General features: G+C 44.0%; 1 protein-coding gene across 1 annotated transcript in view; it reads right to left on the bottom strand.

Moving 5' to 3' along the window:
* Positions 1-15733, bottom strand: part of ST6GALNAC3 (ST6 N-acetylgalactosaminide alpha-2,6-sialyltransferase 3) — a 557193-nt gene that overhangs the window by 472556 nt on the left and 68904 nt on the right. The window lies entirely within an intron of this gene.

Raw genomic sequence — 15733 nt, 5'->3', positions numbered from 1 at the left:
GAAGCAGCTTCAGGTTCTGCCCCTGTAGCACCAGTAATTACACCATGGGTTCTGATTTGCCTTGCCCATCAGAAAGGAGCATTTCAGTCCACTTTCCTGCCTTACGTCAAGATGGGCAAAGGATGAGAATTGCAGGGCTCACGCCACCAATCTGTGAAGACTTCAGGCCAAGGCATGAGGAATTCGTGTTGGATCTGCGGCTACTCCAACAGGCACTCAGCCTCAAGTGCTCTCTGGGATAGCCCTGAGAACATGTGGATTGAACAAATTTTCAGCCCTTTTCGCTGCCCATCTCTGTTCCTATTTTGATGATTTTGTGTAAGGAGGAAATACAAATAAAGTGAGGTTACGGCCTTTCCTGCTCCAAAAAAAACAAAATCAGTGGATTGGGGAAGGGTTAACTAGGTGAACTGGTGAAGCACAGAGAATTCATAGGGTGATGAAACTATTCTCTATGACACTGTAATGGCGATACCTGCATTTCTCAAAACCCACAAAGAGTGAACTTTAATATATGTAAACTTTTTTTTAAATCATGGAAAAGGTTAGGGGAATCCCAAGATGAAATGCAGAATGTGACCAAACAATCTAACTGTATTACAAATGTATGAAACAACCTCACTGAAAGGAGTGGAGAAAAAAAAAAGGTGCTCCCTAAGCAACTTTGGAAATAAGAAGTCTGTAAAACTACAGCAAAAGAAACTGTACATAAGAGGCACTGTACTCTAGTGGATAAAGTTATTTTCCATGGGGGTCTTGTCAACAATTCTGACATTGCTATACATGCACACTGGAACTGAACAATTAGGTAAATACATGGCGGATGGTGGGAGCCAAGTTTACCGTACTGTTGGAGAAGGAGATCACAGATCCCCAAGGGGAGGAGGCCAGAATGGTCCACGTGGTAACGGATTAGAATTGGAGACATCAGTAGGCTCATGTTTAGCTTAATACAGATACAGATGGTTACATACAGATCAATTCATAAATTAGTACATACACATACATTTCCCTGCTCTGTCCGCTGAGAGGGCCTCTAAGCAACAGCAACCCTGTAGCAACAACACTTAGTGCCCAGATCTTGGTTTTAATACCACCCTCGGAGAAATGACTGATTCTAGAACTAGGGCAGGAGATGTTAAGATGAGCCTGGAGTATCTTGTGTCAGAAAATAAGAAAGTACTCAAAAGAACAACAACCATCTCACAATGATAGAAGTAGGTCAGAGGACACAGAGCAATGGAAAGGGCTCCCAGTGGCCAAAGCTGGAACAATCCGAGCAACAAAGTAATATTTTATGATAACCCGAAGTATAAAATAAATCTCCATGAATATCCATACCGATGTAAATAAACAATTGAATAAATAAATACATGGATGAGAAGAGATAAATTGCCTGGGCAGGAGAACTGCAAAGAATTTGTGTAGCTACTCTGCCCTCTAGAAGGTGAAGCATAACTCCCCACTCCTAAGTGTGGGCTCCACACAGTGACTTTTCCAAGAACACAGTCTGGATACGGGGGTAGTAACTTTACAGGAAAGAAACCTGCTAAACACTACTGCAGCTAGGTGACAAAGGTCAACATCAACCATGACAAGTCATGTGGACAGTATGTGCCCTTGATAGGGTGTGATGGGAATGGCCTTTTATCTCTGAGGTCTTCCTCTCAAAATCTGTAACCCCACTCTAATCATGAGAAAACCTCAGACAAATTCCAGCAGAGGAACATTCTACAAAATACCTGACCAGCGTTCTTCAAAACTGTCAAGGTCATCAAAAGCAAGGAAAGTCTGAGAAGCTGCCATAGCCAAGAGGCTCTTAAGGAGACATGACAATTAATATGATGTGGTATCCTAAATGGAACCCTGGAACAGGAAAAGCACAGTGGGTCAAAACTAAAGAAATCCGAATAAAGTCTGGGCTTTAGTTAATAATAATGTACCAACATTGGTCTACTAATTGTGACAAATGTGCCATACTAGTTTGTTAATAATAAGGGAAACTGGGTATAGGGCATGTAAGAACTCTCTGTACTGTCTTCACAGTTTTTCTGTAAACCTAAGCCTGTTCTAAAACATAAAGCTTATTAAAATAAACAAAAATAAACCATGCCTGGAGCATAGTAATGCTATATAATTATTAGCTAGTAATGATGCTGGTAGTAGTAGTCATGGATCGGGAGGGGGAGGGGGGAATATTTGCTATGTGAGTCCTTTTTGCTCTTCCTGTGGAAATTTAGTTTCAAGGAGCCAGAAAGCAAGCTGTCACTGTGCTGGTCGCCAAGCAACGACCACTCCCAAAACCTATACCCCCAACAGGAATAGCACTGCCAGCAGCTCTACTGATTGACACTGGTGACTTTCTAGGGGGGAGTCACCCCTCATTCTTACAAGTAAAGGGCAAGTCACCTCACACATCCTCCAAGGCTGACAAATTTTTTAAAAAATGATTGGTGTAAATGTAAAGATGTCCATAAAGAGATGCCTTGTAATCTGGAGGAACTTCTGACAAAGGGTCAAGGAACTGATCCCATACAGTGGCTGCCAGATGACCTGGAAACCCCAGAAGTCAGAATGGTGGTTTTTTTAAATGGTAGCACTCCCTGATGCATTGAGTGAGTAAAATATGGCTTGCATTTCCCTTGCTTGAAATTTTAAATCCTCTCTAAATGGAAAACCTCCTCTCAGGCTGACCCACGCCAACCACGGGTACTCTCCAGCTCTCCCAAAATAAACAGGATCAATACAGAGGATCAAGTCCTCATCTTCCACCGACCTCCATACAGACCTGCTGCAGCCACGTTTACACCAAGTATGTGGGCAAAGGAGAAGAGCAGACTGGAGGTACAGCACTTCAAAAGTAGATGTTGCTTCTGAAAGTGTAAAAAAGCCCCAGGGCTACAATCACATCTCATTAATGAAACACAAATAAGCAGGGACTGACTATGCTTAATTTACAACAGAAGTTTCCAGACACTAATCTTCCCATTCTTGTCTGGGCTGGAGAGTGTTATGTTCATAACACACCTTGAGAATGGAAGCTGAGACACAAAGTAGCATCTTAAATGCAGTGTGCTTCTGGGGACTTCAACTGAGAAGCAACCAGTTTTTCCCAGGTACTATCGCTTTAAGAGTGACAAGAGTGCCCTCTAGTGGGAAAGAAAGGGTCCTGCATGCAGGGTATGAACCTTGTGCCCGACACCTCGTTAACCTGACCGTTGCAGGTTGCGTTCATGCTGTTGGTTCCTGCTCTCTGTTTTCTCCTTTTCATTATCCTGATGGTGTTCCAAGAGAATAGGCCACATCCCATATACAAGAAAATTCGTGGGGGAAATAAATATACCCAATTTCAGGCGGACTGGGCCAGGTTCAGCTTTACTTCTCTCCTGATTAGCATCTACCTGGCCTATAGCTCGTCTTCGACACTGAAAAGTCTGTTCCAACCAGACAGCTGGTATCTCCTCACCACTAATACAGACCGAGCCAACTCGTTAAGCCAGTAGGAAAGGTCCTAAAGAACACACCCAAATGGGGAAAGTTGCCCATTTCCAAGGGGCCCAACTCAGGGCAAATACCAAAAGGGTGAATATTTCTTGATTTTAACAGACCTTTCTCTCAAAAACAGCAGCCCAGGCTTCCCTGGTGGCGCAGTGGTTGAGAGTCCGCCTGCCGATGCAGGGGTCACGGGTTCGTGCCCCGGTCCGGGAAGATCCCACATGCCGCGGAGCAGCTGGGCCCATGAGCCATGGCCGCTGAGCCTGCGCATCCGGAGCCTGTGCTCCGCAACGGGAGAGGCCACAACAGTGACAGGCGGGCGTACCACAAAAAAAAAAAAAAAAAAAAAAAAAAAAAACAGCACCCCAGAGCACTACACCAGACAGAGGAAAATAAGAAATGAAGGGGCTCAAAGTCGATGGCCTGATATAGAATATGGTTGTCCCCGTCCAGTCACTTCCTTAGAAGGCAAAAGTAAGTCACTCAAAGAAAGTCATGTTCATTTTTTTTAAACGAAACACATTTTGAGTTCAGAAGTTGGCAATACAGAGCAAGCTATACCAACAACAAAACACAGAAAGGTCTGACTTTAGAAAGTAAAAAGTGGACCCCCTTGCCCGGACTCATTCCCTGCTTTATTGAAGTGAATGAGGATTATCCCCAATTGAAATCCCTTCTGCCAAACAGGTTTGTTAACCAGAAGTTACCAGTTGGTCTAATTTGCACACACAGGCAGGTGATGCCCTGAGCTGGGAGCAGCTCTAGTGGGTGGTCCATCTCCCCAGGGGCTCACAGTTACTCTTTAGCCAGCCCATAGCTATATAGGGACCCAAGGGAAGAGGCAGTGGAACGCCTGGCTTAGTTAAAGTTATTCCGGCAGCAGAAACGGGTAGGGCAGGGGAGGAGAGCATTATCAGTGTCCTTCAAGAACAGGCAACTCCATATGACATGCAAATAGGCAATAGGCACAAGAAAAAATATCACAATAATATTCAAAGGAACGCAAATTAAAGCAATGACGTTATATCATTTTCTACTTATCAGGCTGGCAAAGTAAAAAGGAATGACACATCCGTAACTGAAGAAGATCTAAGGGAAGAGATACCAGAAACTACGAGAAAAGGGAGTATAAAAACGGTCTCCCCATTTCTGGAGACCAGATGCCTCCAATGCCTTAAAAAAATGTGCTGACCTTAAGACCTAGCAATTCCCTTCTGGGAATTCTAAAGAAGGACTTGGACAAGCTTTTCCAATATGAAGCTCCCTTTTCCAAAAGTTTATAAATGATCACACAGTAGGACTTAAACTTTTGGCCTCAGATAAATAAGAAAATGGAGACATAACTCAACAACCAAAATGCATCCAAGAATTAGAGAAAATGTAGATGGAATCTCCAAGCCTTTTCTCCACTTTTACGTGGTCTTCGGCTAATCCCATGATTAGCCCAAACCTCAGAATAACCTGTCATGTTTCTAGCTAGTCCCATGAGTTCAGAGTCACACCCAGGCATTTTATTTCCAATGTAAACACTTCCGGTCTGCTAGGGGCTTTGTTTCTGCCTGCGGCCACAGTCGACATCCTCAGCATGTGTTCCCCTTGGTGTAAGCTGGTTATGGTGCAGGCTGCTTAGAGCCTCTGGCTCAGCCTTGGGAATCACACAGGTGCTTCACTCTCAGCGTTACCAAAGGCTTGTGGGTATTTCAGAATCGAAGAGCAAGCCCACTCTCACCTAACACAATGCTTTATAAGCAATCCTGACCCCTTCATCCAGAGGAGCTCCACAAATGCATGATATGCACAAGGCACATGCGTCATCGCACCTGGCAGGACATGTTGAGAAGCTGCTCTTCTGTGATAAATGTTTCCTCTGCATCTTAAATAACCTGGATATTAATAAGCCATTGTTAAGGTGATGGCTGTCAGGCTCTTCTAGAATGGATCAGCCTTGTCCTTAGAAAAGCAAAAAGCTAGAAGCCCAAGTAAACACTTAAGACATGACAATGACAAAAAGACATGAATAATGAATACCTTCAAAAATATGATCTTCCTGGGAGACTTTATTTACACATTCAGCCATTTTTTGCTCTTTCTCTGGCTCTCAGGATTGAATCCCTTTGATAATTTTTCACTTAGAAAAAGACCAACAAATCCACGACAGAAAGGGAATATTGTTCCATTAATCAGATACCATACGCCTCATAAATCATTACAAATTTAGATTTCTGCCTTGAGTAGCCAAGTGGAAAGAGCACTACAACCGGAGTCAGGAAACCTGGATCCTTGTGACCTTGAATCTCAAGAACTGGCTCTGTGACTTTGAGGCTCAGTTGCTTTTCTGGGTTTTGGATTCATTCTCTGTAAAGAAAATGACTAAGCTCCTTTGGAAGGTGAATCTGGGATAACAGCTGTAGCAAAGCTGCCAGTGCTACACCACATCTCCGTGGCCTTTATTACTTCACCCCTTGCATCTCTTTGCCCGAGGCTGTCTGGCCAGCAGATCCTTCATGTCTCAGGTGGGATAACCCGGAGGCACCTGTGCTACACTGTATCCCAGACTTTCCGGGTGGGATCAAGTGCCAGTTGTCCACAGGGACAGCTTGCTTGATAACACGGCCTTGGCTGACATCCTTCCTCCTGTTTTCGGGATCCTCTCCTATATAACTCATGCACCCTGGAATTCTTGTCTCAGGTTCAGCTTCTGTGGAAACCCAAACTAGAGCAGGGGGTTATGTGCCTTTCTCTCAGGGTCTCGGTCTTTGCAAATGGCCTGTCCTTAAACAGTTACTCTTTTCCTTGTGATGTGAGAAGGAGGTAATTTTCTCCAGAGCTGACAGGAATGCAGAGTTTCGAAAGTGACACGGCTTAGCTGTGTATCTCCCCTCTAACAAGGGGGGCTCTGATGGCTCCTCCTGACACCCTAGCAGAGCCCTTACCAAGGAATCCCCAACAAAGGCAGAGGGCAATGATCTAAAGACATCAACACAGGGCCACTATCCCACTTCCTGGGCTCCCCGTTCCCTCTCTGATAGGGACCCCCAATGTGTTAATACACGCTTAGAAAGAGGCCTGAATGCCAGATATGTCAGGTCACAAAGCAGGCTGAATGGGAATTGTGGCTGAAGATTCGAGGCCCAACCACTCTTCAGTGTCCAAGAGGTTGAAATGTCAGGATTACAGCCCAGAGTGTAACAATGCTACAGAAGTCCCGGCTCCACTGAGACCAAGAAAACCCCTGGCTTGGCAGAAACAGGCTCAGCTGCAGCCAAGATCTGCTGAAATAGTCACCTCTGGTTCCCAGCCTGTTGTATGTTCAGGCCACCATTTGACCATCACTAGAGAAATCTTTGCACCCAGTCTGAGGTGCTGTCATCATCCAGATAAAACAGATGGAAACCAAGCAGTGAGCGTATACTGTTTACCCATCTCTGTACTCATGCATCTGGAGATGTTTCACAGTGTCCCACCATCGCCCCCCCGCCCCACTGTGTAAGCCACCGTCACAGGGGATCTGCTGGGCCTTGTGAGTTTAAGCAGCGCTGCTTTCCATGGCTGGTTGCAGAAAACTGGCACTATCCACAGAAAATCTTAGATCACAAAGGGAAAGACATGATGAAGAGAGGACATGCTAAAGCTCCAAGGAAATTTCAGTAAGGGAGATGTAAACAAGCAAAAGGAAAAAAAGCAGTGAGAAGGGAATGGAGTCTACCTAGACTGAGACAGGATGAAACCTCTCCACTCACCGATTTCACCGTCACCAAAAGAAAAGTAAACCTGATTCATCACTGTTGGCTTTACTTGACACCTTTAAAGAAGAGAGGAAGCAGGAACAAAAGAGAAAAGGTAAAAGAGGAAAGCTGAGGTCAACTTGAAAGAGGTATGCCTTTCACACCAGAGCACTCAACATAAAAGCCAGTCCCCCAGGCGGTGATTGGTGAAGATCCCTTCAGGAAATATAAAGAAGTTTCCCTTCAGGAAATATAAAGAAGCTCTTAAATTGGGACTGAAAATGTGATCTTCAGTGCTAGAATATCTTAGAGATAATCTAGCCAAGCTCCTCATTCTACACAGGAGGAAGTACAATCCAGAAATGTACAGGACCGTGTGCGGAAATGTGAAGAAATCTGCATTCTCCTGAGAAGATCTAGCACCACTGCCAGAGTACAAACTCAGGTCATCTCCATGCTCTAGGGAGGGACGTCAAGCATTCATCTCAAGGGCACAAGTGAGACGCAGATGCTTGGAGAGCACTGCTGCAGTCTACTTTGTGCGGTCTGAGACACAAATGGGGCTTACTTTACTGGAACCCAATGCTGGGTTTGTTCCATTCATTTGTAAGTGAATGAAATGAGATTCTTACTTAAGAATCTCACCACATCACCCAAGAAATGTCACCCAACAGACTAAACAACTCATAAAGGCCCTCCTTTGCTTAAAGGTCTGCTTATAGACTAATAGGGAATGCCAGACTCCCAGGAAATATACACCTTTCCACTGCACTTCTTGTACAAGTCTCTTCTTTTTTTTGTTGTTTTTTTCTGTTTTTTGTTTTTTGGGTTTTTTTGCGGTACGCGGGCCTCTCACTGTTGTGGCTTCTCCCATTGCGGAGCACAGGCTCCGGACGCGCAGGCTCAGCGGCCATGGCTCACGGGCCTAGCCGCTCTGCGGCATGTGGGATCTTCCCGGACCGGGGCACGAACCCGCGTCCCCTGCGTCGGCAGGTGGACTCTCAACCACTGCACCACCAGGGAAGCCCCAAGCCTCTTCTTTTAAATGCCTGGACATGGCAGACTGAGACCAACCATGTCCTGCTCCTCGCTTTACTTAGTTGAATGGCTTTTGAAGGCAAAATCCTGCATTTTTGTCTTTGAAACAAAAATGATTATTATGTGTCAGGCACAGAAGGATGGAAAAGATTCAGGACCTGGGACCCCAGATGCCAGAAAGGCTGAGAGCCTCATCCACACTGTCCTGGACATTTAGAGAATGATCACCAGGTACTACACACTGTGCTCCAAATTTCACATGAATTATCTTATCTGGTTCTTGCCACAACACTATGAGGCAGTCACGCTATCCCCATTTCACAGATGAAGAAACTGAGGCTTAGGAAAGGAAAATAACTATGGTTACACAACTAGTACACGGGAATCTGAGGACGAAAGTCTGCCTGGTTCCCAAGCCTTTGCTATCCTACGTCTCAAATTAATACATATTTTTATTCATTTGGTCAATCCCCACCTTGGAACAGAACAAGTCATGGCTGGTGATACATGAATAAATGGAAAAGCTGTATTAGAAAAGGCCTGGGGGATTAGAGAGGACAAGAGAGGACAAGTTATGGATTGGCTGCTGCTGAGTCCCCTGGGGACAGGAGACAGGCTGTGGAAGAGAAAGAATGACACACTTTCTTGTGGCTCAGTGGAAAGCCCATGTCAGCAGCCTTAGAACACACACGGGGCTTAGAGCTGCCCGAGAAAATGTACTTTGCATAAAAGAGAATTGCAATTTCCCAGCATTTGTTTATACATGTGGAAGTGTCTGAATTTTCTCTGAGGGAAGGGAGGGGAAGCAAATAACAAAGAGAAAGAATTAAAGATACTGGGGGAAAAAAATTTAAACAGAAATTTTGCTGTGAAGTGGGAAACCTGTTCGCCCAAAAGAGGGAAAAAAGAATGAAATGTGCCAATGAAACCAAAAAGAAAATAAACTCATCGAGCCCCTGGCCACCCTCCCATCTCTCAATTCGTAGCCCATCCTCTCCTAACGTGACGAGCAGCTGAAATTTTTGCAAGCCAAGCTTTATAACATACCAAAGAAATGTCTTCTGGGAAAAAAGAAACATTGGAGAATTAAAAGTTCCCAGTAACAGACTGTTGAGGACGTCAAGCATTCACGTCAAAGGCTCAAGTGAGGATGCAGAGGCGCGACAGCACTGCTGCAGCCCACCCTGTGCAGAAAAGACACAAACAGGGCCCTCTTTACAGAAAGCACAATCTTGGGTTTGTTCCCTTCATTTATAAATTTATTGAGCATATTCCACAGTGACGTAAGAGGCAAACATGAATACCCCAGGATCCTTTTTCAGCTTAAAAGTAACTTTACTGCAAGGCTGGCTGTATTTACTGACAAGACAGGTATAAAGAGCAACATTCCAAAGAGAGGGATCCTTACAATGGGAGAAGGGTCATGATTAGAGAAGACTCTTTGGAAGAAATGGTACTTAGGTAGATTCTGAAGGGTGTAGAGAGATGATGTCAGATCAAGATGAAGGGCTAAAAGAAGTGAACAAGGACAAGGAAAGAGCAGAGAATCAACACTGAGCACAGGCAGGAGACAAAACTGAGAACACTTCATCATTCGTTCAATCTATATGTGAAACATTTACTGAGCACCTACCACTTGCTAGACACTGTTGTGGATGCTTGGGATACACACGAACAAAACAAACATTCCAGTCTCATGGAGTGCACGTTCTAGTTGAGGAAGACAAGCAATAAACAAAATAAATAAATGGTACAGTCAGGATGCTGAACTCTGGGGAAGGGAGAACTGTGGTTGCCAGCTGGTTGGTCCAAGAGGGTCTTAAATATCAGATTAGGGTGTTTGAATTTGATTTCACAGACACTGAAGAGGCAAAGGAGCTTTTCTGAGAAAATGTCTTGGCAGTAAAATCAGTGATCAGTAGAGGTTAGTGATTGTTGGTGGTGGTGAATTCAGGACGAATTTAAGAATACTAAATTTGCAGCAGCACATGAGATCATTAGACACAGCATAGAATGGAGGGAGGCATGTGGGAGAGATACTAAGGAAGAGGTCCCGAAGTACATTCCACTGAACACTGGTCTTGCTAGATACTTCCTAAGAGGGTTCTACCAGGAAAGAAATTTCAGAATAAGACACCCAACAACCTAACCCCCACCTGGCAGCATATTAAAGGTTCTGAGTTGTCCTGTGGTTAAATAAACAAGCAGAACCATGTTTAATTCTGCCTAAATCAGCAAGTTGCACTCTCTCTTGACCAATTAATTTTTTTAGGGGTCAAGAAGAGCAGAATACCTATTAAAACCTGGCAGGACAAAGTTTGTGAACTGCTGATCAAGGGCGAAAGTAATCAAACCCTGTAAATTCTAAGGAGAGGATGGATTTGCGAAGGAGAGAAGCAGCTGAATGGCAAGCTGAGGCAAACGCCTGATGGGAGTAGCCAGGAGAACAGGGAGGAGGGGAGGGGAGGAGCCACCAAAGTCAAAGAAGACAGGAGGATGCCAAGATGCCACTAACACAGAATTCTCAAGAACATCTCAATCAAAAGTTGAGGGGCTTCCCTGGTGGCGCAGTGGTTGAGAGTCCGCCTGCCGATGCAGGGGACACGGGTTCATGCCCCGGTCCGGGAAGATCCCACATGCCGGGGAGTGGCTGGGCCCGTGAGCCATGGCGGCTGAGCCTGCATGTCCGGAGCCTGTGCTCCACAACAGGAGAGGCCACAGCAGTGAGAGGCCCGCATGTCGAAAAAAAAAAAAAAAAAAAAAAATTTGAGGCACCTTCTGGGAAGGTGCAATGAATGCTAACTGACTTCTTCTGAAAGCCTTCCATCTGACAGCAACGAAAACAAAGAATTAAGAAAGGGACAATCTTCCTTTTATAAAAACAGAGAAGTTACAGCTTCAGACAGGCAGCATCCTAGATCACGCCTGCAATCAATCCTGAAGGGATGGGGAAGGACAGTGCATTTTGGAAAAGCAAGAAAACAAGAAAATGTTGTTTAGAATTAAGCCTTGTTTAAGCAGGCTAGGAATGTAAAGAACATCTTAAATCATCAATCTTGAAAAGCACATCTTGTCCACTCACACAGACATATATAATTCAAGCATCTCTTGTCCTCAGCTGCTTACAGGTTGTCTGTATTTATTAAATTGCCCTTTACATCTTTCAGCTGGCAATAAGTTTTAAAAAGCAAAGACCCAGGAAGCCATTTCTGTTTATTTACCAGGTTGTCTTAGAAGACCAGTACAGATCCAGATTATCAAAGTCACCTCCTAATCAGAGAGCAAACTTATAAATTAATCATTTAATCACTTACAAGTCCACATTGGAAAAAAAACTCAGAATAACATAAATTTCTTTTCTGATCCCACTACTCAGGAAAAGCCATTGAGAAAGCAGAAGATGATTTACACATGTTAAAATTTTAAAGCCCCCATTAAACTGTCATGTGAAATTCAAATTTATCGAATTTTTCAACACATATAGAATTTACTCTCTAGCTCATAAATCCCAGCAATTCTGTGATGTCATTACTACAGCATTAATGCAGCTATATCTATTTAAAGAGCCATGCAGTCCTAAATCAGAAGTGAGTTTCAAGTCACTAATTATTACCATAATTTTAAAAGAACAGTACACCTGAATAGTATTTTGACCCAGAGGTGCTTCTCAAACAGTAATGGGAGAAAGTTATTAAGCTGCAGAGTCTGATTCAGTAGGTCTGAGGTGGGGTCTGGGATTCCACATTTCTAACAAGCTCCCCAGAGATGCCCATGGTGCTATATATACCGCACTCTTTGAGTGTCAAAGCAATGGACGATCTTCCAGGGCTGAGGCTTAAGGGGAGGCAGCATGGCTAGATGAATTAAGCTGAAAGTGAAAGCGACTGAACTGCTTTCTTAGTTTGCCTGGTGAATCCTGTTGAACCTTCTAGAAAAGTGTTGCCGCCCCTTCTGTTTGGTTACACTTGGAAAGCTCAGGTTCTAAAATCATACGTGCAAATTGTGGAAGAACAAATGCAAGGGAAAAATATGAAATTGTAGTAATAGTGTGGTGTTGGTGCAAGACTCTGTACTCTGAGCTGCTAAGAAAAATAAAGAGGGGGATTCTTAGCTTAGTCTGGGTTAAGGTACAGGATTCAGACTTCCCAGCTGATTCTTAGGACCTCACAAGTTCTAGACAAGCTACTGCAAGATAAGCATTCTTCTCATTTTGCAATAAAGGAATTGGAAACACAGAAGATGCACAAGTCCACTCAACTCATAACAGAGCTAAGAACCCAGGAGGTTCTCTGACACCAAGAAAGAAGTTCTTTCCTCTATATTACACAACATGCCAAGGAGAGCCCCAAACCACTGTTGGTAACCAATATTTGAGAAAATCATTGATGTCAAACTTTCAAGAAATAAAAATATCAGGAGCTGTAGACTAGTTTGCTTAACAAAATTGGGGGCGGGGAGGGAAAGTGGAGTGTCGTACTTATTAAAAGAGGTGGTAAACATTAGAAGCCGGCACAGGTTCACTGTCCAGATGAAATGAAGGCTCCACTAGGGCAGGGGGGATGTGTCCCTGTCTATTTTCCTCACTGCTGATCGCCAAGATCCTCAAGCCGTGCTTAGTCTACAACAGGTACTGAATAAATATTTGTCCAATGGCTGAACAAATGAATGAACCAGAAAGAGGCCAACACACTCCAACATTTACTGAGCTCCTAGTAGGGGCCAAGCACTATGGATGTAAAAATAAATAAGATTCAGTCCCTGACAGACTTCCCTGGTGAAGTGGCTAAGGTTCCGCACCTCTACTGCAGGGGGCACAGGTTCGATCCCTGGTCGGGAAAATAAGATTCTGCATGCCACGCGGAGCGGCTAAAAAGTTAAAAAAATAAAATAAAATAAAAAAAGATATAGTCCCTGACTACAAACAGTTAACATCTGTTTTCTTAATAATACTTTGGAAAGAAAGCTATGTGACACTTGATGTTCTGATTGCTCCTTTCTCCTTCCCTTTTCTTGGCCTCTGAGCAGACATTAGTGACACTTCTCCATCCATTGTGGCTGAGCAGCATGCTTCCTCATCCTCTCATTCCGTGCCCAAGAGCCGGCTGTTATACCTGAGCCCTCCTTGCTCAGTGAGGTATTGTGTTGAAGTGAGAAAAACATGGGCTCTGGAGTTTCAAAAACCTGGCTCTTTAATTGAGTGCTTCTACGTACTGGAGACTGCTCTGAGCACGTTACTGGTACCAATCATTTAGTCCTCACAGCAACTGTGCAAGGGGACATCACACCATTTCACAGATGAGGAGACTGAGGCCCAGAAAGGCTAGGGACTTGCCCAAGGTCAGCCAGCTAGGAAGTGGCCAAGTGAGCTTAAAACCTGGACAATCTGGCTGTAGAAGCCATTCTTTTAACCATTCTCCAAACTACCTCTCAAAGTGCAGGCGCTGGTGATCACGCAGTCAGATTCACAGTCTTGATCTCAAGCACATGTTTGGTACCTGAGACTGAGCGGCAGTGATCCCATCTGCTTCAGTAGGAAAGATAGTCTTTGTTTCTCTTCAAAAAAAGGCTCCATACTGCTATTACATAACAGTTTTTCTCCCCAGAAGTTCTTATCTCAACATGGGAGTCAGCCAAAGAGTACTTTACTGAATTGTTTGAAAAATGTTCATGGATTCTCCAACATGAAGAGGCAAGGAGAAAAAAAGCCATAGTGTTTGATATTATATTCTAACAGAACCATTCAATTTACTTTTTCTTTCACATGTTTTAAGTCCTCTTCTGGATACAACCTTTTATGAGAGGGACCACTTGAGAAAAAAATGGATGCTATTAAAGTCTGTCTCACCACCATGTCCTGAACACCACATTTCAAATATGCACAGATAGATAGACACACACACACACACACACACACACACACACACACATATACACAGACACATCCACATCCACATCGACACCCACACACATACACAGACATACGCATACTGTAGACACACACGCACATACACACACAGCTTGGCTAGAAGTCCACATTGGGTCCTGGGCAATTTGTGATCACCTAACAAGGCTTTGACAGATGAGTCTGCTAATGAGACTGTCACACAACTGGAAAAGAACTGCAAATTCTATAAGCACTGTAAACATTCTCCTCTCTTTAAGAACAGAAGACAAGTTAGTGGTAAGGCGATTACTTTTTAAATAAATCCAAAGTTAGTTTTAAATCCTCTACTGCCAAGATCCATTTCATGAAATAAAAATAGGTTCCTTCCCACCACCCAGAAAGCCTACCATAAGGGTAAAGAGAATAAGTTCAATTTTTCTAAAAACTGTTTTTTAAAAAAATCACTGTCACTAGTTTAGGCATCTAATTTCTTTGTGATAGGAAAGTAATCCCTCCTGCGCCCTCTCCCTGCTCTGACTTCAGGCCAACATATTCAAACAGAACAAAGCCAAAGAAATAAAAGACATGGTGTACCCAGACGTAATACTCCACGTGAATGGACTCAATGTGGCTCGCAGTAATGTGGTCCTGAAACAGATGCAAAATTCAGAAAAAAAAAAAAAAATCAGGTCTTCAAGACAGTGAAGCGTGGCCACTACCAGCAAGTTCTGCCCATTTCCCTCACCAGACAGCCAAAGATGGCCGCTCCCTCACCGGCTGAAAAGGTCCAAAATGATTTTTCAGTATCTTTAGAAAGACTACAAGTTCTCTGATAAAGCATTTAAAGTCTTTCACAGTTTTATTCCCACCTTCCTTATTGTACAGTGGCAGAGATGACTGTCTCCCTTTTTCTCTTAGCAACATATCTTGCCACCCTACCTACAGTATCACTCCTCCTTGCAGGTAGGCACGGCCAGACATCTTAACTCTGTGCCTCGGAGTGTCATGTAGCTTCACATCTCATCATGGAAAGGAGGCTGCCTTTCCTCCTCTTCCCCATGGCTAGCAGTGGCAAGCCAGCCATGACGACATGCACACAGACGACACCCTAGGAGATGATGAAGCACCAAGATAAAAGAAGCCCATGTCCCTGGAAGACACCTTGGCAAAGGCAACTATCCTTTCTAGATATCCAGCTACACCTATATTGTCATGTGAAAGAGAAACGAACTTCTATTGGATTTAAGCCCCCGACTTTTTAAATCTCTGTTCTAACAGCTTAGCCTCTTCCTTAACGAATTCACTCATCCTGGACTTGCATCCCAACCAAACAGCATTTTTCCAACCTTCCCAACATTCCCTCCCATCTCCAGGGGTACCTGCCCCTTACTGGGATTCCTCTTCATGACTAAATGTATTCATCCTCCAAGGTCTAAGTGCTCTCCTCTCTCCCCTCTAAAGATTTGTCCACTTACAGATCCCTCTTTCTTAGAGATTCTGTTGCCCTTTCAATCTGAAGCTTTGGCACTTGATCAGATACTAACTGGAACGGACTCCAATTGTTTCATGGGCATTTTCCTTCATCTCTTCC

Source organism: Mesoplodon densirostris, chromosome 2 (assembly GCF_025265405.1).
Source record: "Mesoplodon densirostris isolate mMesDen1 chromosome 2, mMesDen1 primary haplotype, whole genome shotgun sequence".
In the NCBI taxonomy this organism is placed as follows: Eukaryota; Metazoa; Chordata; class Mammalia; order Artiodactyla; family Ziphiidae; genus Mesoplodon; species Mesoplodon densirostris.
This window is presented reverse-complemented; position numbering and strand designations above follow the sequence as displayed.